The sequence below is a fragment of the Oratosquilla oratoria genome, chromosome 28, assembly GCF_046742065.1.
Source record: "Oratosquilla oratoria isolate Oo_2021 chromosome 28, ASM4674206v1, whole genome shotgun sequence".
Classification (NCBI taxonomy): domain Eukaryota; kingdom Metazoa; phylum Arthropoda; class Malacostraca; order Stomatopoda; family Squillidae; genus Oratosquilla; species Oratosquilla oratoria.
Window position 1 is genome coordinate 13907983 of NC_134804.1, and position 12434 is coordinate 13920416.

The 12434-nt window shown below is 34.8% G+C and overlaps 1 protein-coding gene across 12 annotated transcripts in view; it reads left to right on the forward strand.

Moving 5' to 3' along the window:
* The first annotated feature begins 5683 nt into the window (after nucleotides 1-5683).
* faf (ubiquitin carboxyl-terminal hydrolase-like faf) overlaps nucleotides 5684-12434 on the forward strand; it is a 204639-nt gene continuing 197888 nt past the window's right edge. For 8 of the 12 annotated variants that reach the window (XM_076210952.1, XM_076210955.1, XM_076210956.1 and 5 more), the window contains exon 1: nucleotides 5684-5810. The gene's annotated coding sequence lies outside the window, so the exon portion shown is untranslated. Of the gene's footprint in view, nucleotides 5811-6004; nucleotides 6024-12434 lie in introns of those variants that run through there. The other 4 variants (XM_076210960.1, XM_076210964.1, XM_076210965.1 and 1 more) reach the window with 2 other exon arrangements.

Genomic DNA, 12434 nt, shown 5'->3' on the forward strand with positions numbered 1-12434 from the left:
TGTGTGTGTGTGTGTGTGTGTGTGTGTGTGTGTATGCGCGCGCACGCGCATTAGACCAAGGACGTTTTTATTGTGTGCCTTGTAGGCGGATGGTTGTTTATCCCTTTGCCCCTCAAAGGTGTCACGTGCAGCAGAATAAAATCGCGCAGCGACAGCAAGAATAAAAGGGTAAGTTCCACTCGGTACGGAGATGGGTTTAACCTTTTCGCTTTAATCAAATAGTCTATCTTCCATCAGGTGATGTCAAATAGTTGAACGAAAGGATTATCCCCCTCACTATAGAAGGAGTTACCTAAACCAGGACTGTGTACCAATCGCTACGGGAGAGGTTAAAATTCCTCAGAGATTCTGTCACAGTTGGTAACAGATTTAGGCGCTGTGGGCCCAAATGAGTTGAGATATAATTATAGGTCTCTATAAACCTGCTATTGAAATCCAAACCAAATGCATCGTGACAGAAATGTGAGACAATCAATATAGAAAAAGAGGAATATAGTCTTCGGCACGCCATAGAATTCAGACTTAGGAATCATAATTGATAAGAGACTGGAATCTGATCAATTAATTAATCCGGTGCTTTATAAGTAAAAGCGAATGTGTAGGCACTGAAGTTATTCTGGATGAAGGGGAAATAGAAATTAAAAAAAAAAATTAAAAGTTAACCTTACAGAATCTAGAAGACTATATACTGTATATATATATATATATATATATATATATATATATATATATATATATATATATATATATATATATATATATATATATACATATACATATATATATATATATATACATATATAATATATGGTCGGTGGATTTCCTAAGTAGGTAACCTACGCACCTCATCCGAAGGTTAGAGTCAGGTCAGAAAACATTTTGTGAACCTAAGTTAGCTTAAAACACATGCTACCACAATTATTTCCTTATATCTTAATTTAGTAATAATACTTGGATTCTGGTCCAAGATGACTGTTGTACTTAAATCCATAAAAAAGAATTAAGTGAAATAGATATATTGTTAATATAGAAAACGGGAAATTACTATTTGTTTCAATAAACCACTATTGCAGTATCAAACCAAAGGCTTTACTGTACGAGCATAATTCGTGAACGTCCGCTCCGACTACATGAGCATGTGGCACGGTTCCCTGATGTTGATCCGACTCATAGGGTCGTTTCCACTAAAGACAACCCTCTATGGAAGAGACGAAGAAGGGGGTGATGCCCACAGAATTCATGTCTGCTAGGGCAAGTGGATTGAACCAATCGAGAGTTGTTTGGAATGGCAAGGATGTCTGTATGGGAGCTGGCTTGTGAGTGAAGCAACACACTCTCTGACGTACATCCCAATTGACGATTGCTGATGACGATTCTCCTGCCTATCAATCACGATTCTTTTACACATTTCAACTGTTGTACTTGCCGAGGAGACTAGTCTATAAATCAGAGGTACCCCTCTGCTTCCTTTTTTGTAGATTGGCACCACATTTACTATTTCCAGCCCTGCGACATCTTTCCCTCTTCTAGGCAACATACAATCAATCAGTATATCTGGCCAATTAGTTTTCTCCGCATTCGTTTAGCATTCATTCGGATATCCCATCTGATACCGACACGATTCCCAATTCCAGCTTTCGATAATTTTCTTCACTACTTTCTCTTCCTCTCGTATATTGCTTAAAATATATTTTTGATTAACTTCCCCGTCTTTTCCTCGAAATCCTCATCCTTGTTGAATATCGTTTCCAATCTACTTGTTCATTTACCTTTTTATTGATTTGTTTAGCTAATTACTAATTAATCTATTTGTTTATTTATCTATGTGTTCATTTATCCATTTGTGTATTTTTTATTTTTTATCATTATCATTATTATTATTATTATTATTATTACCATTGTTGTTGTTGTTGATGTTATTGTTATTTTGTTGTTATTGTTGTTGTTATTATTGTTATTTTAGTGTTGTTATCTTATCATTATTGATATTTTATTTTTATTGTTATTTTATTATTATTTTATTACATTGTTATTTTATTACTGTTATCATTATTAATCATTAGTATTATCATCATTATCATTATCATTATTATCATCATTATCATTATCATTATCAATATCATTATCAATATCATTATCATTTTCATCATTATGATCATCATTATGATCATCATTATGATCATCATTATCATCATCATCTTCATTATCATCATTATTGTTATTTTTATTATTGTTATTGTTATTTTCATTATTATATCTTTATTTTATTATCATTATTATCTTTATTACTATCGTTATTATCATTATCGTTATTATTATTATTATTATTATTATTATTATTATTATTATTATTATTATTATTATTATTATCATTATTATTATCATCATTATCATTAAGCATCTTTGATAGATAATAACAACAACAATACATACATACATATACATACGGTACATATATACATACGGTACATATATATATATATATATATATATATATATATATATATATATATATATATATATATACATATATACGGTACATATATATGCGGTACATACATACATACGGTACGTAAATACATACATATACCAAAGGGTTTTCCCCTTTACAAGGGAGGTAGCAAAAAAAAATAATAATAATAATAAAAAGGGGGCATAAAATCCATTCCTAACCATTCCATCCCCACATATTCCACTCCCATTCACTTCCCTCCCTCTCTTTTATCTTGATTCCTCCTGGATGACAGGTCATCCCTACATCTCACAAGACACAGCACATCCATAGCAAGTCTAGTTCATTTAATCGACGATTGAGAGAAGCGAGTAAATGCCTTGGGGGATTAAGAAGTGTAAAGAGAAACAGACATTTGGGAATGGATGCTAAGAGGAGATTGTATGAAGGAATGATTGTGCCAACAACAGTGTATGGGACAGACACGTGGAACATAATAGAGGAGGAAAGGAGGAGTTTGATTTTTTTTTTTTTTTTTATGAAATGCCTGAGAAGTATGATAGGGGTTACTAGGTTGGATAGAGTGAGAAATGAGGAAGTGAGGAGGAGAACAGGGGTGGAGTGGGTGTTGGGAGATGGAGTCAATGAAAAGGTATTGGGATGGTTTGGATACATAGAAAGAATGACTGAAGAAAGATTAGTAAAAAGGTGTGGAAGGCAGAGGTGGAAGGGGTTAACATGAGGGGCGACCAAGGATGAGATTGATGGATGGGTTAAAAGGGGTATTGGGAAAGAGGGGAATGTCTGTTGAGGAAGGACGGGAGAAGGCAGAAGATAGTGGAGAATGGAGAATGGTTGTGTATGGATGATGCTATGATGCATGAGGAGGAGTGGGTGGGGGATGGGGGAGTATGTGTGAGAAATGAATTGACGCAGCCCGAAGGGATTTCTCCCCGTCCTCTCCATTTCTGAATGAGGGAACGGAGATGGGGGGGTAGTCGATCTAATGAAGCGGCCTTGCTGTGGATGTGCTGTGTCTTGTGACACTGCTTCTGACCCAGGGCAGTGGACGAGATGCAGGGATGACCCGTCAACCAGGAGCTAAGATAAGAGGGAGGGAGGGAGTGGTTGGGAGTGGAGTATGTGGGGGATGGAATGGGTGGGAGTGGTTCTTATGCCTTTGTTTTTTGGCTACCTCTCTTGTAAAGGAAAAATAAACTATGGTATATGTATGAATGTACGTATGTGTGTATTATTGTTATTATGGAGAATGGTTGTATATGGATGATCTTGTGATGCATGAGGTGGAATGGGCAGGGGGATGTGGGGTGAGGTAGTATGTGTGAGCAAATTTTGAGGCAGCCCGAAGGGATTTCTCCCCGTCTTCGCCTTTATGCATGGAGGGGCGGAGAGGGGGGTCGCCGATTTAATGAAGCGGACTTGCTGTGGATATGCTGTGTCTTGCGACACTGCTTCTGACCCAGGGCAGTGGACAAGGTGAAGGGATGACCCGCCATCTAGGAGGTGCTAAGATGAGAGGGAGGGTGGAGGGGTGTGGAGTGTATTCAGGGATGGAATGTGGAGATGATTTTATGCCTTTTCCTTTTTGGCTACCTCCCTTATAAGGGAGAAAAAGCATTGGTCTATGTATGTATTATTATTATTATATTTCTTATTATTATTATTATTATTACTATCATCATCATTATCATCACTATTATTATCATTATTGTTGTTATCATTCTCACTGTCGGAGAATGAGATAAGATGGACAAAAAATTATTCTCCGACAGTGGGTCAATAAATCTTATTTTACAAATGTGCTGTTACTTATTAGAAGTATTAGTATTGTTAATCTATCTAATTTATCTTGTTTGCTTATTTATTTATCTATTCGTTTATTTTGCACCCTCATCCTTATTTCTTTAACTTTTAGCATGGATATTCCTTCTCTGTGTTTCACTTTACTATTACTGTAGAACAGCTTAGGTTCATGCATACACTTGTCGATTACATGACCTTTTAAATTATATTCCTTTCTTGTAATCAATGTGTATACATTTACGAAACCTTCATTCTTCTGTTTTTATCATTCAAATTTTATTTATTTGTTTGTTTATTTATTTATCCATTCATTTATCTATCTATTGATTTATTCCTTAGTATATTAATTTATTCAGTTATTATTATCCTATATACTTTTATTGTTATTTCCTATCTTTTGTTGTGCTATATTTTCTTCTTTCCCACTTATTTTATTACGTCTTCCTTCTTTTTTCTATTGTTATCATTATCTAATATATATCATGTTTGTGGATCACTACTACTTATTCCAGTTTGGGACGGTAAACTTTTCAATGAATCTAGCTTTATATGAAATACACTAATGGAATATGATGTCTTAATTTCATGATGTACATTAGTATAAAATAGTCTTCAGTGTTAAGCTCTTTGTTGACATTTAAATATAGAATAGAGAAGTACATAAAACAGAAAATAATATTTTCAAGATGAGTGAGTGCCAGTTCTGTACTCTTCCTTCGGTACACCACTGAAAATATTCTCAATAATGACCTCGTGTTGCATATTTGAAGCGAGCTGGGCGCCTCGCTTCAGCAGGTATCGAGTCCCGAGTGATCCCAAGATGATTTGGTTCAAAATTGAATTTCATAAATTCCACGTGTGTCGTGTTTTATTTAAATGATGACGAAAACAAATATTGTGGCTCAGACAGGAGCGTTTTGTATTTCAAACCTTGTATTAGAAGGGTATATATTCATTATTGATCAAAGTTGTAGGACGTGTCGTTGTATTGTATCACACTTCTCTCCACATTTACGATTTAGTTAGACATTCAGCAGTTGTCTTATGCAGTTCCAGTAGGCGTTAGTATATTATTATTTCATGAAATAGAATATGTGAGGAATTCGAATATAGTTCTCAGAAAACGATGAAGAAAAATTGTACACTGTGGCTTGTTTATGAAAGTATCTTGATGTACAGTGCAAATATTTTTTCTTTATTTTTTGTTTTGTTTTTTCCGCCTCTTTGTTTCCCATGCTGTAATAATATTTCAATAGTGCAAACTTTTTCACTTTGTCAGGCCCAAAATCATGACAACAATCGGTGGAGAAATCAGAGTTCACGAATGACTTGACGAAATATATAAGAAGTCAGATACAAAGATGTAGTGCCAGGTATCTATTTAGAATTGGCGATGCTTATTTGTTTATTCAATTGCTGCCATCTATCGGGCAAGAACTTTAACTTCCCGTAGTCTTTATGAACAGTGATTCTGCGTTAGTGAATGAAAATACCGACACGGGATCTATTGATCAATACACTAGTTTTTCAGGCTGTAAGTATTACTAAAAGAAACTACGTGGTAGATAGAGAGCCAAGGTTTTATCATACATAATTTTGTAGTATATATGTTGTGGATGAAGAGAAGTAAGCACAGTAAAACATACGTCCCCACTGTCGCCATTTTGAAGTCATTTCGACCCCTCCTTCTGTCAGCTGCTACCCTTTGGATCTTATCGGATAAAAGCTGTGCCAGGGGCTTGTAAAAGTATTATACAGAGAAGAGTGTAAAGTTCATTCATGTGTGATTCATATTATTAGGCTTACAGTAGTTTGACTAATTTTATGAAGGGTGTATCGTTCGACGTTAATTTGTTTATCTTTTGTCCAAGACACGTCTAAGTGGTAATCGTTTTGTGTAACTTAATAGTTATAGGACGTTTTGATGTTTATGTACATTAGTAAGTTAATATAGTTGTTATATTGATGGAAACTAATAGTTAAAGTTGGTGACAGCCCATGAAGTGTTGTAAATCAGCAGAAAGTTACTTCACTGTCTTCACAAGATGGAATTTTCACTATCATTGCATAAAATAAATCCCAATGATTAACCTTTATGGAGGCAATGACACTCGTGTGTATGATATTGAGAAATTAGCATAAACGCAATCGGTTTTTCTAAAAGTAGATAAGAATATAGGAAAATTTGTTGATAGTGTATTATGTTGAGGTGTGCTAGAAAATGAAAGGAAATTTTTTCACAGCTGTCAATTTCTAGAAAGCAGTGAACTGGATGAACAGACTAAATGAAATATTTGTGTGTAATTAGTATCTACATCAAAGAGTGTATATCTGATATTTGATTGCATATGTTGTGTAAGGAGATATATGCAAGATAGATTTAGCTTAGTACTAGAAGTGCAATAGGCTAAACATTTGGTAATACTTAAATTGAAAATATATAGTAATAATGAAGGGAATAGAAGGTAGAAGATTAGATATTGCAAATATAAAATTTCCAGTAATGTCACATGTTGGCATTGTAGGAAACTGAATGTCTATGACCTTTCCGTGGCAGATATTTCCTGTAGGTTTTACCCATAATTTTTCCATAATAACTTTAGGTAAAATTTTAATTTTTATTCTATTTTGGTAATATCTTGCCATCCAGGGCATAGCCTTAGCAATTTGGTAAATTTTTGTATTTTTTAATTTTTTTTTTATTTTATTTATTTTTTTTTTAATAATGGAAAATGAAATTTTTTCAGGTGATGCATAGTATTTATTTTACAAATTAAATGTGTTTTGATGAAAAGTCTTCATTGATAACATTTGTATTGTAAATCAAATTTACCAGGTACTTTGCCATGTGAGGATAAGGGTGGCAAATCATATTTGTGAATAGAACCTCCAGGACTCCAGTGCCCTCCTGACCAAAATCTTATTGTACCATTGTAATTGTGTAAAGAATATGCCATTGGCTGTCTATATCATTTAGTGGTATAGTGGTGGCAGTTTTTTCATGAAGGCTACCTTTTTCAGCTGATTTAAAAAAAAAAAAAAATAAAGAAATAAAAATAAGACTAGTGTTGTCAATGCTTTCAGATTTCAAATGCCCATTAATTGACAAAATCCATTTAACAAAGCTGAGTACATCATGATACATCGGAAAACCTGCTTTCTTACACATTAAATGCAATTATTATTGAGAGAAAAATTGCCACAAGGTAGGGTTTGGCTGTTTCTGGACCTATGGCAATATGGTAATCAATGCTGCCAGCAGTAAATTGGCCATGTATTAGCACTATCTGCCTTTTGACTTTTTAGTAAGTGGATTCTAAGATTCGAGACTTAACATTGTTAGATAGGAGGATAGGTGGTATTATGTTAGTTGTGCACACCTACACAATATAACATTAGAAAATTAATATTTATTTCGTAAATTATAATACGTGAACATGATATGTGATATCTTTGGTGGAAAAAAAAAAACTTGCTACAAGTAAATTTACTAATGAATGAAGCTGCTACTATTCGGTACATATGCCATACCAGTCCAGTTACTATCAGACCATGGCTTTCATGTTGAGGACCGGATGTTCTCTAACTTCAGGTGACATTAATAAACGCTGTTACAAAGACATAAGGCTTCCTTGGACTTTATGAAAGAACATGGGGTCCTGCCATTGTCTGTTAATTGCCTGAGGTATAATAATCAGCGTCCATGACAACAATAACGACCAGAATGATCTTTAGAATTTGAGGTACTGAAATATTAAATATTGGTTAGGTTAGGTCAGAATGGAATAGACTAATTTATCATCCTTTCATTTCTTCAACTATGGCATCTGTCAAAACAAATATGGCGTATCATTCAACTGCCTCAACTTTGTTCGTTAGTAAATAGGTTTTAGCAACTTTTTTGTTATTGATTCCTGACAAGAAAACTTCATATTACTTTGATCTATTATGATTTACAAAATATATAATTTTCTATTGCTATATTGCGTAGGTGTGCACAACTAAAGATTTACTGGATAGGTTAGTGCCTCAAATTGGTTCGGACACATGTATGAATGCTAAAATGAGTGGGAGCTGGCAAAAAAAGTAAATGAAAGGGAATAATAACTATGAATAGATCAATATATTAAGGAGTAAATCAACTAGGTAAATATATGTAGATATGCACGTAAATAGATATGGATGTGTGTCAGAAAGTACTGTGTGAAGGAGTGGAGGAAGAAGGCAGCATTATCAATCAATCAATCTTTTACCTTTGGTCAGCTTTGCAGGAGACTCACAGCTCCCAAGCAACCAGACACAGCCACCAGTTTGGTGTGTAAGTAGTCAAGGAAGGAATATGGTACTGCATTACTAAATGTAGGTTAGGTAGGCAGGTTAGAATAGACAAATTTATCATACTTTAATTTCTTCAACCTCCGCATCTACCAAAACAAAGATGGCATCTCAAACATTCGCAGTGGCTATGTTTGTTTTTGTATCGCTTTTAGCAACTTTTTCTCTTATTGATTTCTGCCAAGAAAAACATATTACATTGATGTATTATAATTTTACAAAATATTTAATTTTCTAATGCTATATCACATAGGTGTACACTTCTAAAATTTTACCGAATATTGTGTTATTGGGTATGGTTAGTGTGGTGTAATGTAAGGTGTTCAGTTTTCTGTGATGGTTGCATTTGGGACCATTTTTGTAGCCAGGTCTGTTCTGTGTTCATACAGTATTGCCTTAGTGCTGGGTGGTGAGCTGTCCACAATTGTGCTAATGTGGTTATTGCTTCTCTTGGGAGTGGTTTTTGAGTAGGGCTAAAGTATGGCAGGCCTTGACGGAGAAGAGTGATTAGTGGTCGGTTTTGGAATGCTCCTTTTGTGATCTGTGTATGAATGTGTTGTGCTGTACAAGTGGAAGGTTGTAGATGTAGTGTGCTGATTTGGTAGCTTCATTATAATCATTTGGTTGTTCTTGTGTGATGTCATGAGATGGGTTGTTCTTTGGGTAGGATTTCTGTTTCTGTTTGAAGGTGTTCCATTTGGGTAGTTTTGGTGCATCCTGTTATTAATATCAATACTTTGTATAGTTTATAAGATGTCTATATTTTCCTGATTGTTGGGAACTATGCCATGGACGTTTGATTGAGTGTGGCTGTCAAGAGCTGTTTGTATAGTGTGATTAGTTTCTGTTGTCCAAAATCTGTGCCTCTGATTGATTTTGATACAATTATTTTCTCGTTACTGTCAGACCTTTGATGTATAGGCTGGATTTTTTGTAACAAGCAAAATACATGTTACTTTTCTTTTATTGGTATATATAATTTTTTTCTTTTCTTTTTTTTCTGTCCTTATTTATAGTTTATAAGATGTCTTTATTTTCTTGATTGTTGGGAACTAAGTTGTGGGAATTAGATAGAGTGTGGCTCTCAAGAGCTGTTTGTAGACTGGCTAGAGTTTGTTGTCCAAAATCTGTGCTTATGACTGATTTTGATAGTTATTTTCTTGATTTTCACTCCAATTTTTTAGGTATGGGCAGAAATTGTGTAGCAGAAGCAAAATCCATGTTGATGTTATTATTATTATTATTATTATTATTATTAAATTATTATTATTATTATTATTTTGATTTATTTTTTTCCACTTCTTGTGGAAGGATTTAGCTATTTTGTGATACTATTGAACATTTCTTTGATTCATGGTTGTCTAAAGTGAATAATGTTACTGATGATTTGTTAAGAGAGGCCTCCATTCTGATATTTGTGAGACATTGTTCTAGTTTGTCTAAGTAGGATGTTCTTGGCCACTAATTTGTAGTTTATGCTGGATTATTGTCATCAGGTCATCTGCATAAGCTTTGGTGTTAATCTCTGATTCTGGTCTTGAGAAATTGCTTGTGAAGAAGTTGGACAGCACAGGTGAGAGTATTATCCTTGGGGGACCCCATTCTACAGTACTTTAGTCCCTGAAATGTGTTTTATTTTGCTGTGCACCCTGCCATTTCATATTGTTGTGGATGTCTATGATCTTTGTATTTATATAATTTTTATGGTTTGTGTCTATGAATTTAAAAGCCTGTTGTAGGAACTTAAGCATCACCACATGTAGCTCTTTCAATGTTTATTTATAACTGTTAACTGTTCTTCTCTTCCTACCACTTTCAGCCAGTGACACAGAAACAATCCCACATTGATACAACAGTCCAAATTTTCTTCCCAGAGAGATCTGTGGGAAGTTCTGAGGACTATTGATTGCCACTGTGGGGATGTGGGTTTTCCACTTTGACACTTCAGGGAACTGTAGATTTATTTGTAGTCTGTTAACAGTGAGTGTATTTCTGTGCTGGAATTTTTTTGGGTGTGTATTTGTGGAAGCTGCAGCTTCAACTCTGTGTACTGTTTTGAGTTGGCCAGCATAGTGCATGTGAGGTGGACCCATGTGTAGCATGTGTTGCACTCCATGGATGAGTATAAGTAATTCATTGGTTTTGTGTATGGGCCTTGGTTGGTTTTTGTGTGTCTAGCTAGAATATAGTGGTGTGGGAGGCATCAGAGTACTGACCTCCATCTATGAAAAATAGTAATAATAATGAATAAATCATTGAAAATAAGAGAGGGGAAGATAAATTTGTTAGAAGTAATAGAGAGGATAGTGAGTTTCTGAGCCTGATCTGGAGACTAGGCATCAGCCACTCAAGGCTGAGGTGGGAATTAGTCATCACCTTTGTGACTGGGAGGCTTCTGGCTCTTCTCCAGTAGATTCTTAGTCTTCCTCTGGTTGGTTGTGCTGCCACTTACCAGCACATGTAGCATTATGTTGTGGTGTGTTGTCATTCATAACTTGCAGTTGTTTACATTGTTTATCAAAATTTGTCCTAACCAACCTAATATAATGTTATATGGCATGATGCTATGTAATCTAACCAAAGGCTTGGTTAGTAACATGTTAGAATACAGGAATGTAACAACTGACCTTTTTCCCCACCAAAAACATCCCATGGTACTGGGACACAAATGGTCAAATCATACTTCTTTGTTGTGTCACCAACTGAAAGTATTAGGAGAAAAGCAATTGTCAGCTCTGTATGTGAAAAGGTGTAAGAACTATAGTTGAGGTTGAAAGAATGAGGTGAGATAGTGGGTAATGGGCAGGACTATCATAAGCAGATACCTGTCAATGATCCCACTTTGTGTCATTGTGGTTATGAGTAATACTGATTTTGGCAACGTTTTAAGAAAAATGAATGCTAGTGTAATTCGATGCACTGTTGAACTTTTGTTATATAGCCATTGTTGATTAAAGGCTTCAGAAACTTTGGTAGTAATGGCATTATTTTTATCTTAATTTATCCGGATTCTTTGATGATATCATCTCCACCTCATCAGTAATGTAAACTCACTCCAGAAAACCATAGATCAAAGGGACAACTAACATCCACTAATAAAATTGAATGGCCAAACTCTCTTATTGGAAAAGAACTCCAAAGAATTAGTATTATTTCTGCAGAGGTGCACCACATGCCTTGTAGTTTTTTTCTTGTCAATTACATCAACTTTTCTTGAAAGAAAATCTGAAAATATGGTTTTTATGATATTAATTTGGTTATGGAATGTGATATATGTAATGTACAGGGACACATGCTTCCCTTGCTCATCTATGTAAACAGTGATGAAGGAAAGAAGAGAAAGGAGAGTATTGTATATTATTTTGAAATTATCAGGGGTGGAACAACTCCAGTTTTACAGTAGTTGCCCAGCTGGATCCTTTGGAGCAACTCATGGTTGCCCTAAGATGAAATGGGTGTCTTGGGCATGTGGGTGACCAAATTGTCCGCCCCTGAATAATTGACATGTGGCAACGCAGTTTGCACCCTCCTCCTGTTGTTAATATGATATATATTGATGTTCGTTATATTGTTTAGGCCTGCTTGGAAGTTTTTCAAAGTCTGTCTTGCCCGTTCTGCTTTATTATTTTATTATTTTCTGGAGTTGAGTCTGAAGCTTGTTTTGGAGAAGTGTTTGTAATATTAAACATCAATGTTTTGGTGATATTAATTATCATTCCTTGGGTTGCTCCAATTGCTTCACAAGTAGGGAGTGGATCCATTTTTTAGTGTAGTTGGGTTTGTATTTTTGATAAACATGTAAAAGAATTTTTATTTGTCTTTG